Consider the following 23434-nt stretch of genomic DNA (forward strand, 5'->3'; position numbering starts at 1 on the left):
TCTAACTCCCCAGAGGCCACGGGTCTCAGTTTTCATCTAGGATCCTAGCAGCTCCCCCACTTTGTACAGGCCCTTGAGAAGCTGATAAAAAAAAAAAAAAAAAAGGCGAAGTTCTCCTCCCCTGAGTACACACCCTGATGGGCAGTTTCACATGGTAGTGCAGTGAAGAGGAACTGACGCAAGAGACTGAGAAACAGGCATATCCGGCCACTTTGGACAGGTAATATGGAAAACTCCAGCACTGCGGGGGGGGGGGGGGGGTGTTGCTGCCTTAACTCTGTGTTCTCAACAGGTTCTGTTGCTACCCAAGAGGAAGGTGTGGACAACAATGTGTAGAGACCACACTTTATACTTTTCAAAATACTACCCTCCCTCCAGTTATCTTCCAAACCACCCAGTGAAAGCAGAGCAAGTTATTTTCCCACTTCTCACAACAGCAAGTGAAGTTCAAGAGCAAACCGAAGTTCACTGCTATTCAGCCTTAGGAAAGAGTCTAAGAAACTCAAGTTTCCGGACCCCAACTTCACTCAAAGATCCTTCCAAAGGGCAGCTATAGGATACGCCCTTTCCTTTGAGTCTTAATTCCTATTAGGGCTAAATAACCCCTCCTCTGAAAGTTCTCCACGTCCTATAAACTACCAATTTCGCAGGGGTCTGTAGCAAATCCCACCCCACCTCACGGTCCCGGTCAGGTGGGCGGGGCAAGGATAAAATGCAGCAACCCCGCTTTTTCCTGGGCAGGCTCTGCAGGTGCTCTCAGAGCAAAGCGTACTCGGTGCTTTCATGCTGCAGCCTAGCTTGGTTAAGTTCGGGAGAGGGTCCTCTGCGGGCGCACTTTTGAGGAACCGAGAAAAGCCATCGAATCCGGAACACGGCGCCTTGAACCAAGCGGGGCCCAGGCTTTGTGCCGATAGTCGTCCCCCGCAAAAGTGCTTTGAGGTCCCGTTCTGGCCCTTCCAGACCCAGCCAGCAGAGTCACCCTCCCTTGCAAGTCAATACAATAAAAATCCGCCACCCCTGCAGGGGAGCCGCTTCCTACCTTCTCCAAAGGCCCGCAGAGCTGTCAAGACCTACCCTGGGATCCCTCAGTCTCTGGCGCCCATCCTCCCCCCTCACCTCCCACCCCAACCCATCCCACCACCCGCACGGCGCGACCCACCGGGAGGTGGAAAGCTGCTCCCTGTGCGCGACGCGTTGGTCTTGTCTCGCGCCGGTCCAGCAGCGGAGCGAGAGCCCCGCGCTCCCCGGCTGTAGAGACAGCGGGAGCGAGGAGCGAGGAGCTGAGCCCGGGCTCCGCCACGCCCCTCCCCCAGCCCAGGGAATCGGGGCTTGCGAGGCAACCCCAGAAGCTCCCTGGGAGCGTGGCGCAGCTGTCGCGCTGACTGCACGAGGAGAAGCCGGGGAAGAGCTGGAAGGAACTTGGGCCCCCACCTCCCTCCCCATCTCCTTCCCCTTCCCCTCGCTGCTGTGTCCTCTGCCCCGTCCCTCCCCAGGGCCCTGGACGACGTGGGCTGGGGACAGCCGGAAGCAGTTATGCTCCCCTCTTGTCGTCCTCCCTCCCAAAATCTCGCCCTGCCCTCGCTGGGGGCCCAGACGGGACCGCGCTTTCAAAGGTCGAAAAGAGCGGTATGTAGACGTGGAAGACATAAATTCCCAGCCCAAAACGCCCCGAGCAGCAGTGTTTAGCATTTGGTACAGTTGCCAGAAATGAAGAATGATCCTCGTGAGTAATTTGGGTTAAAGTCTGCACCGACATCAATGGGCCCAGCAGGGAGCTACGACTTACCCATCACGGAGCCCAGTGTTTTCAGACCTCAGCTGGCCCGGAGCCCCATTCCGAGGACTGCACTGTCAGTATTTGTCCACTGGCGGCGAAGTTTTGGAATCCCGTCACAGCTGTGCCACGGAGAGCGTTCACATCGGGTGGGTGCTGGGGAGAAGCTGCCAAACAATACAGAAAGTTTCACAAACAGAAACCTAAGCCCTGACTGTTAGTAAAGCTGAGCGCACGCCGCCCGCCGCCCCCACAGGGCGTTCAGCGCGCTGCAGAAGCGCCCTCGCCTGTCTTGGAGAAAGGATGTCCCAGTTACCTGCCCCGTGACAAGCGCAGGTGAGCCGGTCCCGGCTTGCTTAGAAGAGTCCCTTCAACTTGGTGAAACCACACCTTATCGCACTAACTATGGTTCCTTAGCTTTGTTCTTTGTCACTTTCACATGTGGAACCACATCACAGGTATTTGGGGGTAAATTTACCGGTGGAACACCACCCTCCTTGGCATAACCTGGCGTGGAGGTTAAGGCGCAGTAGTACTGCGTAGTTGCTGCTGGTTCAGATGAAGACAGCAGGAACCAATATCGCAAAGCCAGGTGAATAGTAGCTGTCAATCACGCAGCTTCGGTTGAGAGCAGCTGTGTGTAGCTTAGACCTAAACGAACTCTGGACATTTGGGGTTCTGCCTCAGGAGTTCAGACTGACTGGGAAGGGCTTACATTAAACTAAATCAAAAGAAGTGGGTGTGGGATGTGTGCTAATGTTTGTTGAGTATCTGCTATGTGCCAGGTACTTTTCCTAGTTATCTTAGGCAATCATATCAACATCTCTGAGAATAGCAAATTATTTATTCCTGTTTTGCAGAGGAGGAATCTATGGCTTAGCGAGGTTCAGTTACTTGCCCAAGGTCACACAACTAGTAAGTAGCAGAGTCAGGCTTTGAAAGCAGATGTATCTAACACCAAACCCTATCTCCACTAGCAAGACAGAGAATAACGAAATGAAGGGACCGAGTAAGAGCCTGTTTTAGGATATGAAAAAGAGAAGAGGAATCAAGAAGATGCCAAGAGAAAGAATCCTATATAATAAAGAGGTAATATGCAAATTGAATGTCACACCCTGGCACAAGATGGCCACTCCCATGTGGTCACAAGATGGCTGGCAGGGGAGGGCAGTTGGGGGCAATTGGGCTGGCAGGGGAGCAGTTAGGCATCAATCAGGCTGGCAGGGGAGTGATTAGGGGGCAATCAGGCTGGCAGGCAGGCGAATGGTTGGGAGCCAGCAGTGCCAGATTGTGGGAGGGATGTCCGACTGCTGGTTTAGGCCTGATCCCTGTGGGACATCCCTCGAGGGGTCCCAGCTTGGAGAGGGTGCAGGCTGGACTGAGGGGCATCCTCCCCCCCCCCCCCCGCTAGTGCACAAATATCATGCACCAGGCCTCTAGTCTTAAAATAAGAGCAAATGTCATACAAAGTACATCACTGAGTCTACTAGCCAACCAACAACAACCTATACCAACATAGCAGACTGGACATAGTCCAACGCAAGAAAAGCATTCTTGTAAGGAGACTGAGAGATTTTGGACCATGACTGTAAGATCTAGTTAGTTCCCTTTGAAGCCAATTTGAAACTATCTTAACCAAAATGCCATAGTCTGGCCTGTGAACTATTTATTGTGTGTGGCATCCTATATATTTAAACATACACATAGAACATCTATCCACAGATATAGGAGGCTTGCATTCTGGAAAAGTAGCTCTAAAACTAAGGAAGTTCGAGGACAGACTTTTTCAAATTAGGAATACCCATGGGAAATCTGCTTTGTCTCCAGTGGGATCTGGAAGTAGAATTTCCCAAGTGCTAAATGCTGATGGACGGGCTTTCCAAGATTGTCAAGTTGATTGGTCAGTTCTGAGAAAGTTACTGGTAATTGCAAACCAAGCACCAAGCAGGAAAAGCATGAGGAAAGTCATCTTCCAGATAACAGTTCCCTCAAAAATTCAGGGCTTGAGTATCAGGAACAACTCACCACTTCATCCAGCCTGGCTCACACCCAGCACCCGATGGTCATACACAAAGTTCCATTGTGGCCAGGACAGCCCCTTAGGTGAGTAGAAGCTGCCCTTCCTCAGGCTTCACAAGAAGCAATTTGTGCTATAAGCAGAGATGTGACCCTGTTTGGAGGCTCAACTGATGGAGTCAGCAAAGGGAAAATCAGTCTCTGTACAAAAGAGGACGGAACTGAGATGAGATAAACTGCATAACAAGCTACAAGAAGGAGCCTCTTGGCATCATTACCAAGCAGCTCTCCAGAGAAGGGAAGCCTAGACATGCCTCAGAGCGTGAAAGAACTAAGGGAAGCTGCATTTGGCTTGTCTCAGTTTCTTTTCCTCCTTCCTGTCAGTCTGAAACATCCGTTGTCCACAAAAGGGCAAATTGAATTCCACTTACATGAGGAACCTAGAATAGGCAAATGCATAGAGACAGAAAATAGGATAGTTACCAAGGGCTGGGGGAGGGAAAATGAGAAGTTACTGGGTTTTTTGTTTTTTGAATATATATATATATATATATATATATATATATATATATATATTTCAGAGAGGAAGGGAGAGGGAGAGGGAGAGGGAGAGAGAAACATCAATGATGAGAATCATGGATCTGCTGCTTCCTGCACACCCCCTACTGGGGATTGAGCCCACAACCCAGGCTTGTGCCCTGACCAGGAATTGAAATATGACCTCCTGGTTTATAGGTCAAGGCTCAAACACTGAGCCACACTGGACGAGTGGGAGTTATTGTTTTATGGGCACAGAGTGTCTGTTGCAATGAGAAAGTCCTAGGTGATATACTTAATGCCATTGAATTGTATGCTTAAAAAGGGTTAAAATAGTAAACTTGCTTATATGTACATATATAAATACATAGATATATATTACTATAATAATATATATGCATTTTAATGATGTAATACTTCTTTGGAGTATAGGAAAGAAAAATTCTTTCCTTGAATATTAACAAATTTTGCCCTATTTTGCCTTCCTTTAGGGATGTATGAGCCCATTTTTGGGTTGGTGCACTCCCCCATTCACAAGGAAGAATAGTTCTGCCATTTTACTATTTGCTTCTGCTGGTGATAGGTAGTTTGCGGTGTATGAGGCATATCAGAGATGCCATGCTCTGAAAGAGGCTCTTTACCTTGAAAAGATAAAGTTAACACAAAAGGATTGTGGACCTAGGCAAAAATACTGTTTACTCCAACCATCCAGGAATGCCAGAGATACAACCCCATAGCTTCAGGTAAATGCTGATCCCAGGGTCAGCCTTTCTCATAGAGATGATAGGGCCAGGAGCATGTGCCTTTCGTCTGACAGATAAGTAAACCTTGTCCTTAGTTCTCCTCCTCTCTCTTATTACACAGTTCCCACATTTTCTCTTTGAAGATGACTTTAGCTGGATTAGTAGAAATCAGAAGCTGCACCTGTTCTGTGGTCTATTTTCATGATCAGCAAGATGGCATACATACAAATTTGGGATCTTGCATGAGTGCAATGGTAAACAGTAATCTGATATTTGAATGAATAAGTTCAAATAGCAAGTTGTTTGTATTCTGTCTTGCCCTCTACATTGTGGATCTAGGAGGAGCTTACTCATTTCTGAATTCCTTCCCCTACAACTCCCTGCCCCAGGACCTAACCCTGTACTTTACATGTCCCAGGTGTTTCATACAATTTTTAATTGCTCACATGGCTTTGGGGTGATTTGAATCCATCCTACAAAGAGGAAGACATTAAGATTATTACATGTTTGGAAACAGTTAATGTATACAAAGCTCAGTTTTTCAATCTAGCATTTAGTTTCATTACTGTAGGATCTGAAGATGGCATCTGGCAGGATAAAGGTGAGGGAGAGAGTATGAGTGAGTAAGGGGTGTATGTGGACATGTGTGGTGTGTGTGTGAGTGAAGGACAGTTAGATTCTGCAGGAGTATCAGGGGCTGGCAAACCAGGCTCTCCTGGATATGGAGCCCCTACCACCACTGTGGGTACTCCCTGGGCTGCGGGACTTGGGAACAGAGCCCACGCCATCGTGAAGGGGAGAGCGGCCTCCTCTAGGAACCCGTCATCACCACCACCCAGACTGGCTTGGACATTGCCTGGGACCCTGCAGCCACACCAGCCCAAGTTGTGCTGCCTCACCTCAGACCCCAGGATGTCCACCTCCAAGGGTACATGGCTACCAAAGCAGAAACTGAGACTTCCCCCTCCCCATCTGCTGACCTCCAGACACCGCAGTCATGCCAATCCAGCGACTGGGGCCCCGAGCCATATGTTACTGCAGGCGTTTCATGGGTGCCTCTGTGAGCCGCTGTAAGGAGCGAGTGTACCCAACCAAGGATGCACAGCTCCCAAAGCAGAAACTGGGACTTCCCCCTCCCTATTGGCAGGCTTCTAGACACCACAGTGGCACTGCTCCAGCATGTGGGCCCTGTGAGCCCGCAGCCCCAGCAGACGGCTCCTGGGCCCTTCTGTGAGCTGCCACTAGGCACGTGCCTCTTCAGCCAAGGGCGCATAGCTCCCTCAGCAGTATCCATGACATCTCCCCTTCTGGCTGCCTGTTCCTGGACACCCTGGTGAGTTACTGAGGACTCGCCTCCCTGGGCAAGGTCATGCTATTTCAGCCACACACTCTGATATTCCCATATCCCCAGCTGCTGGCTTCTGGAGCCCCTCATGATTCGCAGAGGAATAGCACTCTGTCGAGAGTCCCACTGCCTCAACCGCAGACTATGAGACAGATGCCTCCCACCATCACGGCCTCCAGGACCCTAATAGTGAGTTGTAGAGTGACACTACCTCAGCAAGAGTCTCACAACACTGGCCACAGTCATAGTTCCTGAGCCTCAAGGCCCCAAGACCCATTCCTCCCAGGCCGTGAACTCTGGTATCTCATAGTGAGCACATACCAGAGAGACCTCAGGCAACCCTTTCCACAAGAGCCAGAACCATGATCAAATCCACAACAGCATGCACAACAAGGCTGGGGGTGAGTCACATTGCCAGACAATCCATGGTGAGACTTTATCCACAAATGAGACACTAACATTCAAGACCCAACTACATCAACAGAACCCAAATAGCTCAAGTAGAGGGCTCCACTAGATTACCAAGCTCAGGAGATCTGAGAGACTGCACGACTGGGTCCCAAAAATCACCATCTACATAGGACCACCCCCCAAAAGAACCAGGGTAGCAACGCAGTTGGATTTAAGACATAGAAACAAAACGTTACCATAAAAAGTTACAAAAAACAAAACAAACAACAAAAAAAACAATCCCCAAAGGAAAGAAAAAGAGGCATCACCAGAAAAGGAATTAAATGAAGACAAGTAACTTGTCAGAGAAAGAATTCAGAGTAATGGTTATAAGGATGCTCAAACCTCTGGATGACAAATACACACAACTCAATGAGAATTATAAAAAACTGAATGAGAATGTCATCAACATGAAAAGGAATCAAGAGGAAATGAAGAATGACATAGCTGCAATAAAGAACACAATGGAAGGCTTCAACAGTAGACTAGATGAAGCTGAGGACCACATCAGCGAGTTAGAAGACAAGGTAGAAAAACACCCAAGCAGAGCAGCAACTGGAAAAAAACAAAAACAAAAACAAACTTAAAAAGCAGGAGAGCCTAAGGGAGCTCTAGGACAACATGAAACGAAACAACATCTACATAATAGGGGTGCAAGAAGGGGAGGAAGCTAAGCAAGGAATAGAAAACCTGTTTGAAGAAATAATGACAGAAATCTTCCCTGATGTTGGAAAGAAAAAAGCCACACAAGTCCAAGAAGCACATAGAGTCCCAAACAAGATGAATCCAAAAAGACCCACATCAAGACACATCATAATTAAATTGGCAAACATCAATGACAAAGTAAGAATCTTAAAGGCTGCCAGAGAGAGACAGAAAGTTACCCACAGGGGATCTCCCATTAGACTATCCACTGATTTCTCAACAGAAACACATTAGGCCAGAAAGGAATGGAATGAAATATATAAAGTGATGCAAAGCAAAGGACTGAATCCAATAATACTATACCCAGCAAGGCTATCATTCAAAATTGAAGGTGAAATCAGGAGCTTCACAGATAAAGTGTTCATTACTATAATCTCAACCCAATTTTCATTTTTTTCTTTCACTCCTGCCTCATTTACCCTAAAACACACAATGGCTCACCAATTGCTCTTGGAACAGTCTTCACATTTCCTACCTTTATGCCATTGACTACATCTTATATCAATGATGGCGAACCTATGACACATGGCTGTCTTTTCTTCCCCCCCTGTGGGTAACTCATTTTTTTGGTTGATTTTTCTTTGTTAAATGGCATTTAAATATATAAAATAAATATCAAAAATATAAGTCTTTGTTTTACTATGGTTGCAAATATCAAAAAATTTCTATATGTTACACGGCACCAGAGTTAAGTTAGGGTTTTTCAAAATGCTGACACGCCGAGCTCAAAATGTTCGTCATCACTGTCTTATATACATTTTTTACATCTTTCCTGGTGCTTCAGCATTTCATGTCTACATTTCATTAGTTTTTGCAGTAGACTTCTAGCCCAGTTTAAACAATTTCCTCAGTCATTTCCACCTGGACTGCTTAGTAAGGAAAAGTTGAAACACCTAGATAAACTCCTGTGTGGCTAGTATGAAATTTCCTCTGCAACTCTGGTGCCAAAAATATTGCCTTATTTTTCTAAATTTTTTTTCAAAATCAAATTAAATTGACCTGGTGTCCGTACTTGAATAAGTGACAAGAAAAAAAAAATCATCTGTCATGTGTTGAAGAGCCTTCCCCACTCCCCATGTGTTTATATAACATCTGAGGAAATATTTCTGGTCTTTGTTCCATCATGGTCACTGCTGAGATTCTCATTTATGAAGTCTATTAATGTGGATAGTTCTATCGGTCTATGCCAAGTGTGGGTACAGGCATCCTTCACCCAGTTCTTATGTTCAGTCATTCAGCATCCAAATGCTGCCCTTTCAGAGAGTCTACCCCTTTCTCACAGACCCTCTTCACCCTTTCCATAAGAAAAAAATCCCTTTTTCTTAGCTCCTACTTGAAGAAAGTACTTTCCACTCTGGTAACTTCGGCCTTTTTGCTTACAATGCCACAGAACTACAATTTAGTTAAATACAAAAATCTCAGCTCTGTCCTAGGGAACTCAAAATCCTGCTAGCCCTCCTCAGGGAGGTGAGAGAAAAATGCTTTCATTTATTCAAATTCGTCTACAAAGCAATAAAAACAAAATAAATGAATTAATAAATAATCAGCAACAAGATACAAATGAATTTGTCAATAAATTTTTTGCTACAATAAGTTAAAATTTTTTAATGCACCAATATAATGAATACCAACAGATACTGGTCTCCTGTCTCAATAGAAATTATATCACCAATAGGTCCAACCAACAGCTTTTTTTTTAAAATATCTTATTAATTAATTAACTAATTAATTATTTTTTAATTAAATCTTTATTGTTCAGATTATTACAGTTGTTCCTTTTTTTTCCCCCATAGCTCCCCTCTACCCAGTTCCCACCCCAACCTCTGCCCTCACCTCCCCCCACCCGCCCACTGTACTCATCCATAGGTACACGATTTTTGTCCAATCTTTTCCCGCATCCCCCACACCCCTTTCCCCTGCAAGAATAGTCAGTCCACTCCCTTTCCTTGCCCCTGATTCTATTATAATCACCAGTTTATTCTGTTCATCAGATTATTTATTCACTTGATTCTTAGATTCACTTGTTGATAGATGTGTATTTGTCGTTCATAATTTGTATCTTTACCTTCTTCTTCTTCCTCTTCTTAAAGGATACCTTTCAGCATTTCATATAATACTGGTTTGGTGGTGATGAACTCCTTTAGCTTTCCCTTATCTGTGAAGCTCTTTATCTGACCTTCTATTCTGAATGATAGCTTTGCTGGATAAAGTAATCTTGGTTGTAGGTTCTTGGCATTCATCACTTTGAATATTTCTTGCCACTCTCTTCTGGCCTGCATGGTTTCTGTTGAGAAATCAGCTGACAGTCGTATGGGTACTCCCTTGTAGGTAACTGACTGTCTTTCTCTTGCTGCTTTTAAGATTCTCTCTTTGTCTTTTGCCCTTGGCATTTTAATTATGATGTGTCTTGGTGTGATCCTCTTTGGATTCCTTTTGTTTGGGGTTCTCTGTGCTTCCTGGAGTTGTAAGTCTATTTCTTTCACCAGGTAGGGGAAGTTTTCTGTCATTATTTCTTTAAATAGGTTTTGAATATCTTGCTCTCTCTCTCTTCTGCTGGCATCCCTATAATTCGGATGTTGGTATGCTTGAAGCTGTCCCAGAGGCTCCTTACACTATCTTCGTATTTTTGGATTCTTTTTTCGTTTTGCTTTTCGGGTTGGGTGTTTTTTGCTTCTTCGTATTTCAAATCTTTGGCCTGATTCTTGCGATCCTCTAGTCTGCTGTTGGAACTCTGCATAATATCCTTTATTTCAGTTATTGTATGCTTAATTTCTAGTTGGTCCTTTTTCATACCCTCGATGGTCTCACTAGATTTCTTGAGGATCTCACTACATTTATCGGCAGTCTCACCTGTCTTTTTGAGGGTCTTACTAAATTTGTTGGCGGTTTCTAGAAAGTTCTTGAAAAACCTTAAAAGTGTGGTTTTGAACTCTATATCCAGTCATTTGCTTTCCTCCATTTCTGTCATTTGTGTCCTGTTTCTTTGTCTCCGCATTTTGGCTGCTTCCCTGTGTTGATAGAGTGGCTTTCTGTGTTAGATGTCCTACAGGGCCCAGTGGCTCAGCCTCCCCAATTACCTGAGGTGGACACTCTTGGTGCACCCCTTTGTGGGCTTTGTGCACAGTCTTGTTGTAGTTAAGCGTTGATTGTTGTAGGTATCACGGGGAGGAATTGACCTCCAGGCCAATTGGCTGTGAGAGTCAGCTGTGTCTATGGTGGGAGAACTTCTGTGCTGGAGACACACTTCTGGGGCAAGACTTGCTTCAGTGGGGCTTTGGTGCTCACTGAGTCTGCCCCCTGAGTGTGTCCCTTATGGATCTGAGGAGTTGTAATTGGATGGTCCCGCTCTGACCACTGGGTACACTGGTTCTTGGATCTAAGGAGGTGCTAATTTAGCCTCTGCCTGAGGCTACCCAGCAGGAGCTATGGAGAGATCTGCAGATTCCCCTTCCTTGTTTGGGTTTGGAGGTGCCCACATGAGGTCCAGCTGTGAAGCAATGCAAGCTGTTGTGAGGCCTTGGGCCTTCTCTTAGAAGTTCTGGGTCTGTCTGGCCCAGCTGCAGTTTGTTAGGTAATTTTCAGATTGCAAAGGGCCAGGGCATTCATATGCAAAAGCTTCTGCTGCAGCTTGGGTGGGGCGGGGTCTCAGGGAATCAACAGGGCAGAGCAAGCAGCTATGGCTGATCCTCAGCCCTGCCCTAAGGGGCCCTGCGTCTCAGTGTCCTGGTAATCGCTGCAAGCACCCCCGAGAGAAAGCCGCCCTCGAGTTCTGAGTTCTGCCCGCTGCCAGACAGTCCAGTTTCTCCCTGTATGAGTCTGGTCCCCAGAGACTCACCTGGAACTGGAGTTCAGAGCAGTCAGGGGCTTTTGTCTCCCTTCCAATTCAAAAAGACAGCGGCGTCCTCAGTTTCCAGCCCTTGCCGCATGCGCCTCCGTACCTCTGCACTTCCGCACCTCCTCTGATTTTCAGTGTGCTTTTCTCTTTCCTTCTAGTTGTAGAATTTCCACTCAGCCAGCCTTCCTGTGGTTCTGGATTATGTCCGTTTTGTCTTTTAGTTGCATTTTTGAATTTGTTGTGGGAGGCAGCAATTTCCAGTGTTTACCTATGCCGCCATCTTGGTTTCTCTCTTATTGATTTTTTACAGAGAGGAAGGGAAAGGGATAGAGAGTTAGAAACATCAATGAGAAAGAAACATCAATCAGCTGCCTCCTGCACACCTCCTACAGGGGATGTGCTCACAACCAAGATACATGCCCTTGACCAGAATCGAACTTGGGACCCTTGAGTCCGCAGGCCGATGCTCTATCCACTGAGCTAAACCAGTTAGGGCCAGCTTTTCTCTCACTGATTCAATTCACCAGCCTTTACAGGCATTCAGCTTGATTTTATGCTCTGATTTCATGCTCTCCAAGATATCTTCTATTTAAAAATAGATTTTCTGTATCAATTTGCTTAAGGAAAAAGAAGGTGCTGACCAGCCTACAAGGATTTTCCACCTACTCTACTCCCCCAAAGTTATATTTTTCATGGTAAAGAGTAATAAGCCCTACCTTGTTTGGCTCAGTGGATAGAGCGTAAGACTGCAGACCAAAGGGTCCCATGTTTGATTCTGATCAAGGGCACATGCCTGGGTTGCGGGCTTGATCCCCAGTTGGGGGTGTGCAGGAGGCAGTCAATCAATGATTCTCTCTCATCATTGATGTTTCTATCTCCCTCTCCCTTCCTTTCTGAAATCAATAAAAATATTTTTTAAAAAAAGAGTAATAAATTATTATACTTGCTTATACATTATATATTAATTTCCAGTAAGTTTGGTCAGAGTAAATCAGATCCTGTGAGAATAATGAGTCCCCAAAGATGTCCACATCCTAATCCCCAGAACCTATAACTATGTCATTACTGGCAATGGGGAATTTAGTTTGCAGATAGACTTAAGGTTTCTAATCAACTGACACTGAGATGAGATTCTCCTCAATGATCCACATGGACCCAGTGTGATCACAGGGGTTTTTATAAGTGAAAGAAGGAGATAGGAGAGTCAGTGATGCCATGTGAGTGATTCTAGCAGCCATCATCTCTAGCTTTGAAGATGAAAGGAGGCCATGGGCCAAAGAATGCAGGCACCTCTAGAAGTTGGAACAAATAAAGAATTAGTTTCTTTCCTAGAGCCCCCAAAAGGAACACAGCCTTGCTGACACCTTGATTTTAGCCAGTGAGAGGCATTTCTGATTTATGAACTCCAGAACTATATAATAAATCTGTACTGCTTTAAGCCACCAAATTCATAGTAAGTAATATGAAACAGCAATAGGAAACCATCCTATATATTAAAGAGGTAATATGCAAATTAGCCCTCATGCCCTCACAAAGATGGCTGCCTACAACCAGGCTGGCAAGGGGGTTAGTGAGGGACAACCAAACGACTGAACAAGCAGGCTGTGTGGGGCAACCAGGTCAGCAGGGGGATTAGTGGGGGATGACCAAATGACTGAAGAAGCAGGCTGCGTGGGGTGACCAGGCCGGTGTGGGGGCTGTGAGGGGTGACCAGGCCAGCAGGAGGAGTAGTTGGGGGTGACTAGGCCAGCAGGGGGGGGCAGTTGGGGGTAACCAGGCCATCAGGGGGGAGCAGTTAGGGGCAACCAGGCCAGCAGGGGGGGGCAGTAAGGGGTGACCAGGCCAGTGGGGGAGGTAGTTAGGAGCGACCAGGCTGGCAGAGAGGGGGCAGTTGGAGCGATCAGGTCAGCATGCAGAGGCAGTGAGGGGTGATCAGGTCGGCAGGGGAAGGGGCAGCAGTTAGGGGCGACCAGGCAGGCAGGCAGGTGAGTGATTAGGAGACAGTGGCCCAGGATTGTGAGAAGGATGTCTGACTGCCGATTTAGGCCCAATCCTGGGATCAGGCCTAAATCAGGAATTGGACATCCCCCAAAGGGTCTGGGATTAGACAGGGTGCAGGCTGGGCTGAGGAGACCCCACCCCATGCACGCATTTCGTTCACCTGGGCTCTAGTTAGAGTTATATAGTAAGGAACTATTGCTATTATAGCAATGGAAAACTAGTACAAATCCCAGGAGAATGCACTGATGAAATGTAGTTCCTGGAACTGCAATGTAGTATCTCTGCCAATTGGCTTCCTGGAATCCCTTGGAAATATCTCAGTTTTTTCTCTTTCTAATCATCAAAATGCTTGGAACATAATATAGGCTCTTAAAATATATATATTGAATAAATGAATTTTGGAAAAATATACAGACTATGAGCATGACTGGTATATTTTTTGTAGTCTAAAAACTTTAAGTATTAACCATCTCTCTCTCTCTAACTAGTTGTGAATGAATGTCTTTACTATCAAGAAATTGGTAGTTAAATTATATGGACTTAAAGTAGCAGAGAAATTGTGATGCTAATACCTGGCTCTCTTTTTTACTTACAGGGAAAATGTGGATTTAGTTTAAAAGTCAATGCCTAGTCTTAGCATATAGTATTTACTGCCAGTAAATACTTCCTCATAGAAGAGGAAGCTTCATTTCTATTCTGAGGGGATCAGAAGCTCTTTAGTCTGGCTTGTGACATTCTTGCAAACACAGCTGACACCCATATCATGTACAACACTAACCACTAGGCACATTTGAATAAGGAAAGACAAGTAGAACATTTAAATGAATCATTACAACATTTGGTCAGCTCAGAAGGCCTCCCAAGGGTCCCATTGTCATTCTGTAGTTTTGGAGCTGCTGTCAGAGAGTCAAACCAAGTGTAAATAAAAAGGTCCCTTGAAACACGGCATTGGTTGAGAGTTGCTGACTTAAAAACCCTCTTGGGAAGAGATGTGCCTCTCCAATTGAGCTAGCTGTGAGCAGAGCTGATGCACTGACCCAGCCACATTCACTGGGCCTTGTGGGCCATGACACCTTTTTTTTTTTTTTGTTAAATGCTCACTATTCCTAACAAATGATGTATTTCTTTAGCTTTAAAACAGTCCTATTTCAGTCAGCAAAAATATGTGCAACACAAAGAAAAAGAAAGCCTGGCTGGAATGTTTTGCTGCTCTAAGTTGCATTTGACTGGAATATGAGAGGGAAGAAGCATAAGGAGAGGAGGCTAGCCATGAGAGTATAAAGCTGTATTAAGGAGTTGGAGCCTTATTTTGAGGGCAGTGGTAGCTACTGAAGGGTTCTGAACAGTTGGACATGATCAAATTTGGAGCCTACTAATGTTTGTATGCCTCTTTCTTGATGATTAGTGTAGGAAGCAGCTCTAGAGTTAAGCCTCTGATTGACCTATGGCAGAGCCACGAACAAGTCCCTGCTTAGAGGGCAGAGCCCTCTTAGCATAATTAAGCTTGACCTTATGGCTGCCCCCTAGATCCTTCCTAGGTAGCTAATGGGCTGTGGGAGATGCAGCAAGTGCTGCCAAAACAAGTGAAACTCACAAGAACATTGTAACTATGTTGACCTCTACCTTGTTTTTCTCTGACTATAAAATAAAGCCTCAGCTTGCTGGCTGGATCCTTCTCTGTGGCCTCATCCAGGCACAGTTGATCCACTGAGCCCCAGCTATATTCTCTTTGGCTGTCTTTTCTTTAATCCTTCGCCACCTCCCTTCAGGCTCACCAAACCCTTGGCTGTGCTGGCACGGCACAATTAGTATTTCTTAAGTTCTCAAACTTTAAAGTGCATAAGAATCATTGTAAACCTTGATAAAATGCGGATTCTGATCCAGTAGTTCTCAGCTGGAGCCCCTGGATGCTGCAACAAGCTCCCAGGAGAGGATGTGAAGGAAGGTTGCAAATCAATAAATTAGGTTCCTTTAAACTGATGTTGCAGGAAGACACACAGGATTCTTCTAGACTTTGTTTTGTCAATATAGCATATATAATACACCATTGTATAGTATAAATGAAATAATAAATGTTAAGTACTTAGCACAGTGTCTAGCACACAGGAAGTATCCAGTAAATGGTAGCTATCATTATCTTTATTCTATTTTTCCATTCTATTCTATTCTATTTTATTCTTTCTATTCTATTTTATTCTATTCTATTCTATTCTATTTTTCCATTCTATTCTATTCTATTTTATTCTATAGCACCCCTATACCCCATCCACCTCCACTGCCACCCTCCCTCTCACAACCACACTCTTCTCTATGTCCATGAGTTCTTTCTCTTTTTTTGCTCAATTCCTCCATGCCTCCAACACCTCCCTCCTTGCCAGAGCTGTCTGCCTGTTTTCTATCTATGACTCTGTCTCTATTATGCTTGTTAGTTCAGTTTGTTCAATAAATTCTATTGAATTTATTTGTCTTTCTTTGACTGACTTATTTCACTTAGCATAATAATGTTCTCCAGGTCCATCCATGCTGTCACAAATGGTACAATTTTCGTCCTTTTTATGGTCAAGTAGTATTCCATTGTGTAATTCTACCATAGCTGTTTATCCACTCATCTACTGATGGATACATGGGCTGCTTCCAAATCTTGAATATTGTAAATAATGCTGACAATAGGGGTGCACATATTCTTTCAAAATAGTGTTTTGAGTTTCTTCAGATAAATTCCCAAAAGTGGAATTGCTGGGTCATAAGGCAGTTACATTTTTAATTTTTTGAGGTATCTCCATACTGCTTTCCAAATGGCTACACCAATCAGCATTCCCACCAACAGTGCACAAGGGTTCCCTTTTCTCCACATCCCTGCCAACATTTGTTGTTTGTTGATTTATTGATAATAGTCATTATGACAGATGTGAGGTGATATATCATTGTGGTTTTAATTTCCATTCCTCTGATGATTAGTGACGTTGAACATCTTTTCATATGTCTATTTGCTATCTTATGTCTTATTTGGAGAAGTCTCTATTTAGGTCCTTTGCCTTTTTTTATTGATTTCAGAAAGGAAGAGAGAGAGGAGAGAGAGAGAGAGAGAGAGAGAGAGAGAGAGAGAGAGAGAGAGAGAGAGAGAACATCAATGATGAGAGATCATTGATTGGCTGCCTCCTGCACAACCCCCACTGGGGATCAAGCCCACAACCAGGGCATGTACCCTGACTAGGAATCAAACCGTGACCTCCTGGTTCATAGGTTGACGCTCAACCACTGAGCCATGCTGGCCAAGCCTTTGCCCATTTTTTTTTTTAATTAGATGGTTTGTTGTCCTGGTGTTGAGTTTTATAGGTTGTTTATAAATTTTGGATATTAACCCCATATCAGATGTATTGGTGAATATATTCTCCCATTCAGTTGGTTGTTTTTTTTTTTATTTTGCGGATGGTTTTCTTTGATTGCCAAAACATTTTATTTATTTAAAATATATTTTTATTGATTTCAGAGAGGAGGAGAGAGATAGAAACATCAATGATGAGAGAGAATCATAGATTGGCTGCCTCCTGCATGCCTGCTACTGGGGATTGAGCCCACAACCAAGGCCCAGAATCGAACCCGGGACCCTGTAGTCCATAGGCCGATGCTCTATCCACTGAGCCAAATCAGCTAGCTAGGGCGATTGCAAAAACATTTTAGTTTGATGTAGTCCAATTTGTTTATTTTTTTCTTTCTTTTCTCTTGCCTGAGGAGATATATCAGAAAAAATATTTCTATAAGAAATGACTAAGGTTTTATTGTCTATATCTTCTTCTAGGATTTTTATGGTTTCAAGTCTTAAATCATTAATCCATTTTGAGTTTATTTTTTTAAAATATATTTTTATTGATTTCAGAGAGGAAGGGAGAGGGAGAGAGAGATAGAAACATCAATGACGATAGAGAATCATTGCTTAAATTTATTTATTTATTCCTAGGTATTTTATTCTTTTATTTTAATATATTTTATTGATTTTTTACAGAGAGGAAGGGAGAGAGATAGAGAGTTAGAAACATCGATGAGAGAGAAACATCGATCAGCCGCCTCCTGCACATCTCCTACTGGGGATGTGCCCGCAACCCAGGTACATGCCCTTGACCGGAATCGAACCTGGGACCCTTCAGTCCGCAGGCCGATGCTCTATCCACTGAGCCAAACTGGTTTCGGCTATTTTATTCTTTTTGAAGCAATTGTGAATGAGCCTTCTGCATGCCCCCACTGGGGATTGAACCCACAACCCAGGCATGTGTCCTGACTGTGAATCAAACCGAGGACACTTCAGTCCAGAGGCCGACGCTCTATCCACTGAGCAAAACCAGCCAGGGCTTGAATTTATTCTTGTGTGCGTTGTAAAAAAAAAAAAAAAAAAGTGGTCTAGTTACATTTTTTACACACATATGTCCAATTTCTCTAACACCATTTATAGAATAGGCTATCATACACCTGTTGTATATTTTTGCCTCCTTTGTCCAATATTAATTGACTATAAAGGGATAGGTTTATTTATGAGCTTTCTATTCTGTTCCATTGATCTATATGCCTGTTTTTATGCCAGTACCATGCTGTTTTGGTTACTATGCCTTTGTAGTATAGTTTTATATCAGGTAACATGATTCCTCTACCTTGTTTTTCTTTCTCAAGATCACTGTTGCTATTTGGGGTATTTTGTGATTCCATATAAGTTTATGGAATATTTCCTCTAGTTCTGTGAAACACACCAATGGTATTTTTAAAAATATATATTTTATTGATTTTTCACAGAGAGGAATGGAGAGGGATAGAGAGCTAGAAACATCGATGAGAGAGAAACATCCATCAGCTGCCTCCTGCACACTTCCTACTGGGGATGTGCCCACAACCAAGGTATATGCCCTTGACCAGAATCGAACCTGGACCCTTCAGTCCACAGGCCAACACTCTCCACTGAGCCAAACCAGTCAGGGCCACCAATGGTATTCTGATAGGAATTGCATTGAATCTGCAGATTGCTTTGGGCAATATAGGCATTTTAATTATGTTAATTCTTTCTATCTATGAACATGGTATATGCTTCCACTTATTGGTATCTTCTTCAATTTCTTCCTTCAGTCTTATAATTTTCTGACTACAGGACGTTTACATCCTTGGTTAAATTTATTCCTAGGTATTTTATTCTTTTTGAAGCAATTGTGAATGGGATTGTTTTTTTAGTTTCCCGTTATATGGTTCATTATTGGTGTATAAAAATGCAACTGAGCCAAAACCGGTTTGGCTCAGTGGATAGAGCGTCGGCCTGCGGACTGAGAGGTCCTGGGTTCGATTCCAGTCAAGGGCATGTACCTGGGTTGCAGGCACATCCCCAGTAGGAGATGTGCAGGAGGCAGCTGATCGATGTTTCTCTTTCATCGATGTTTCTAACTCTCTATCTCTCTCCCTTCCTCTCTGTAAAAGATCAATAAAATATATTTTTTTAAAAAATGCAACTGAGTTCTGGGTATTTGTTTTGTATCCTGCTACTTTACTGAATTCATTTATCAGCTCTAGTAGTTTTTGGTGGAATCTTTAGGGTTCTCTGTATACAGTATAATGTCATCTGCAAATAATGACAGTTTTCCTTCTTCCTTCCCAGTTTGGATGCCTTTTATTTCTTTTTCTTGTCTGATTGCTGTGGCTAGGTCTTCAGGCACTGTGTTGAATAGAGTGGTGAAAGCAGATATCTCTGTCTTTCTCCCCATCTGCTTGTAGTTTTTACCAACTGCATAGGAGTTGGCTGTGGGTTTGTCATATGTCCTTTACTACATTGAGGTATGTTTCCACTATTCCTATTTGCTAAGAGTTTTTATCGTCATAAATGGGTGCTGAATTTTATAAATGCTTTTTCTGCATCTATTGATATGATTATGTGATTTTTTTATCCTTCATTTTGTTTATGTGATGTATCATGTTTATTGTTTTGCAGATATTGTACCAATCTTGCATCTCTAGAATAAATCCCACTTGATCATGGTGTATTATCTTTTAAATATATTGCTGGAGCCCTAGCTGGTCTGGCTCAGTGGAATGAGTGTCAGCCTGTGGATCGAAAGGTCCCAGGTTCTATTATAGTCAAGGGCACGTACCTCCATTGCAGGCTCCTTCCCGGCCTGGTGGGGCATGTGCAGGAGGCAACCAATCAATGTGTTTCTCTCACACCAATATTTCTCTCCATCTTTCCCTCTCTTTTCCACTCTCTCTAAAAATCAATGGAAATATATTCTTAGGTGAGGATTAAAAACAAAACAAAACACTGAAAATTAACAGTACTGAATAAATGAAAAATGCAATTCATAAAAACACACACACATAAATGTATTGCTAGATTTGGTTTGCTAATATATTTTTAGTGTCTATGTTCATCAGGGATATTGGCCTATAATTTTCTTTCTTTGTTGTTTCTTTATCTGGTTTTAGAGTTAGGATAATGCTGGCCTCAGAAAATGAGCCTAGGAGTTTTCCCTCCTTTGAATTTTTTGGAATAGTCTGAGAAGGATAGGTTGTTAGTTCTTCTTTCAAAGTTTGATAAAAGTCACCCGTAAAACTATCTGGTTGAAGGCATTTGTGTTTGGGAGTTGTTTTTATTACAGCCTCAATTTCACTATTTGTAATGTGTCTATTTAGATTTTCTGATTCTTCCTGATTATGTTTCTAGGAATTTGTCCATTTCTTCCAGATTGTCCAATTTGTTGGCATATAGTTGTTCATAATATTTTCTTACAATCCTTTGTGTTTCTGTGGTGTCAGTTGTTACTTTGCCTCTTTCATTCCTGATTTTACCTAGTTGGGTCCTCTCTCTTTTTTTCTTGATGAGTCTGGTTAAAGATTTGTCAATCTTGTTTATTTTTTTAAAAAACCAGCTCTTGGATTCATTGATCTTTTGTATTTGTTTTTTACACTCTACTTTATTTGTATATATATATTTTTTACAGTCTATTTCTGCTTTGGTGTTTATTATTTCCTTCCTTCTACTCACTCTGGTCTTTGGTTGTTCTTTTTCAAGTTCTTTTAAACGTAAGGTTAGATTGTTTATTTGAGTTTTTTCTTGTTTCTTTTTTTATGATAGGCCTGTAATACTATTAATTTCCCTCTTAGGACTACTTTCTCTGTGTACCACAGATTTTGTGTTGTTAGGCTCTCATTTTCATTTGTTTCAAGGTATCTTTTGATATCTTCCTTGATCTCATTGTTAACCTATTCATTGTTTAGTAACATGTTATTTAGCCTCCATGTCTTTGTGAGTTTTCCAGTTCTCTTCTTGTGATTGATTTTAAGTTTCATAGCATTATGGTCAGAGAAGATGCTTGATATGATTTCAACATTCTTAAATGTATTGAGACTTGTTTTGTGTACTAACATGTGGTCTATCCTAGAAAACATTCCATGGGCACTTGAAAAGAATGTATATTCTGCTGCTTTGAGGTGAAATGCTCTGAAGATATCAATTAAATCCATTTGATCTAATATGTCATTTAAGGCTGCCATATGCTTGTTGATTTTCTGTCTTAAAGATCTATTCATTCATGTCAATAGAGTGTTAAAATCTCCTACTATGATTGTATTACTGTCAGTCTCTCCCTTGATATCCATCAAGATATTACTTTACATATTTAGGTATTCTTACGTTGGGTACATAAATTTTTACAAGAGTTATGTCTTGTTGTTGGGTTGCCCGTTTATCATTATGTAGTGTCCTTCTTTATCTCTTATGATAGCCTTTGTTTTAAAGTCTATTTTGTTAGATATTAGTATTTATAGTAGCTATTATTATCATACTAGAGGCCTGGTGCACAAAATTCGTGCCCTCGGGGCGGGGGGGCCCTCAGCCCGGCCTGGCCCCTCTCACAGTCTGAGAGCCCTTGAGGGATGTCTGGCAGTCGGACATCCTTAGTGCTGCCCCGGAGGTGGGAGAGGCTCCTGCCACCACTGCTGCTCTCGCCAGCAATGAGCCTGGCTTCTGGCTGATCAGGGGAGTACACTGACCACCATGGGGCAGCTCCTGCGTTGAACATCTGCCCCCTGGTGGTCAGTGCATGTCATAGTGACCAGTCGTTCTGTTGTTCGGTCTATTTGCATATTAGCCTTTTATTATATAGGATTACAAGCTTTATAGAGAGGTTGAGAGAGTTAAGTAAAGAAACTCGTGTAAAGCACTTAGAATAGTGCCTTGCACATGGTAGATGCTGAACACACCATAGCTATCATGAGGTGGTGATGATGATGAGAAGGAAGAGGATATGATTTTGATGAACTTCTATTCCCTGTTATGAAAATAGAATTATGGCAAGAAGCAGAACTCATGGACATGGAAAACAGTGTGGTGATTGGAGAGGAAGGAAAGTGTGGAGGTGGAAGAGGGTATATGGAGCAGAAATGCTGATGGGGAAATAAATAAATAAAGAGAAAGAAAAAAAATATTTGTGCTTTAGCTTCATGGAAGTACTAAACAAATGACTGATTTTATTTTGTGGATTGTACCTAAGCACCTGTCTTCATTCTACGGAAAATGTGGGTTCAACTCTGTGCCTTCAATGAGGATCTCTTTTTCCTTCTCTTTCCATGTAATGTGTTTCAAAATAATAAACCAACTCTTGGGGTAAATCCTTATAATCTAGAAGGAAGGCTATTTGTTTTAAAACCATCATCACCACCACTAGTCTATTCGTCACTTTATATATAGACTATTATGAGGAGTAGCTAAGATTTATATATCACACAAAAATTAGAGTTACTGTGAGAATTTCATCAATATAGAAATGAAACCAAACTGACAACTAACTGAAGTATATTAAGTCAGTCAAGGTGGTTGATTGTCAATGGAGAAATGAAACCAAACAAAAAACAAAAAAATGAAAAACTGTCAACCAGTTTTTAATTTTTTTTTTATGGTGGTTGGTTAATTTATCAGTGGAGAAATGAAACCAACCAAACAAACAAAAAAATCCAAACTGTCAACCAGTTATTTCATCCTTTTTATGGCAAAATGGCCTCATGGCCAATGAGTTGTGTGGTGAAAATATTTGCAGCAAAGATGTCTATGGCAAAAATATTATAGGGAAAGTACCTGAAATCAGTTTTAGAATCCTCCCTAAAAAGCAATAGGATAGAACAAAAACTGGCTGCTAAGTGTATTCAGTTCATAATGAAGTTTTCAGCATTATTTTGAATCATGTGACCATCACAGCTATAGCACTGATGTCTTTTTCAAATCTTTTTCAGCAGGCCATTCACCATCAAACTTAAGGCCATCATTTGGGCAATTATACATTAGATTATACTATCAGAAAAGAGGATAATAAGGTAGATAATTTCTGGAATTTTCATGACACCATGATTCTTCTTTATACTATTTACCCATTTTGATTTCTTCCATAGGTCATCTTCCTCTTATTGTTTTTGGTTTCCTCCTTTTCAAAATTAACAATGAGAACAAACTGAAAAAAGATTGGTTTAAAAAATCCAGTCTCTCTTTTTCAACCAGCAGCCTTCCCTCAGTTTAGTTTTCTGAAATGCAGGAGAGCTGAGGTTTAGTGCTGTAGCTCTGGAGGTTTCTATCCTCCTTTTGCCACTTACCAGCTACATGCCCTGGGCAAGATACTTCTCTCTGAGTCTTAGTTACCTTTTTTATAAAATGGACATAATACTAATAGCATCCAGCACATGGGGTTAGACATCCAGATCTTAGCACAGGGTCTGGCACGAAGTTAACTATTTGTATGAAGATCATGGCTCTCATACAGCAGAACTGCACTCTATTTTTTGCCTTATATTTATGTTTCTTAAGGATCAACCCTCAAATTCTTCTATGGTCAATCAAACTCTTCTTGACTCCCAGCATCTAAGTTTCCTAGTGTCCCAAATACCTGTGTACATCACATTTTTATGGAAACTAAGGAAAAATAGGCACCCTTAATATACTGAGATGCAAGTTTGAAGACATAAAACCTCCTTTATCCCAGCCTTTCACCAATTATCATAAATGAAAAAATAACTTT

At 42.7% G+C, this 23434-nt stretch overlaps 1 protein-coding gene across 6 annotated transcripts in view; it reads right to left on the reverse strand.

The window, feature by feature from the left end:
• The window catches only part of RUBCNL (rubicon like autophagy enhancer), a 78116-nt gene extending 75788 nt beyond the window's left edge, over positions 1–2328 (reverse strand). For 3 of the 6 annotated variants that reach the window (XM_036299286.1, XM_036299290.1, XM_036299282.1), the window contains exon 1: positions 1160–1404. The gene's annotated coding sequence lies outside the window, so the exon portion shown is untranslated. Of the gene's footprint in view, positions 1–1159; positions 1405–1786; positions 1942–2090 lie in introns of those variants that run through there. The other 3 variants (XM_036299285.1, XM_036299287.1, XM_036299291.1) reach the window with 2 other exon arrangements.
• Positions 2329–23434: the final 21106 nt, after the last annotated feature.

Source organism: Myotis myotis, unplaced genomic scaffold (genome assembly GCF_014108235.1).
Source record: "Myotis myotis isolate mMyoMyo1 unplaced genomic scaffold, mMyoMyo1.p scaffold_m19_p_3, whole genome shotgun sequence".
In the NCBI taxonomy this organism is placed as follows: Eukaryota; Metazoa; Chordata; class Mammalia; order Chiroptera; family Vespertilionidae; genus Myotis; species Myotis myotis.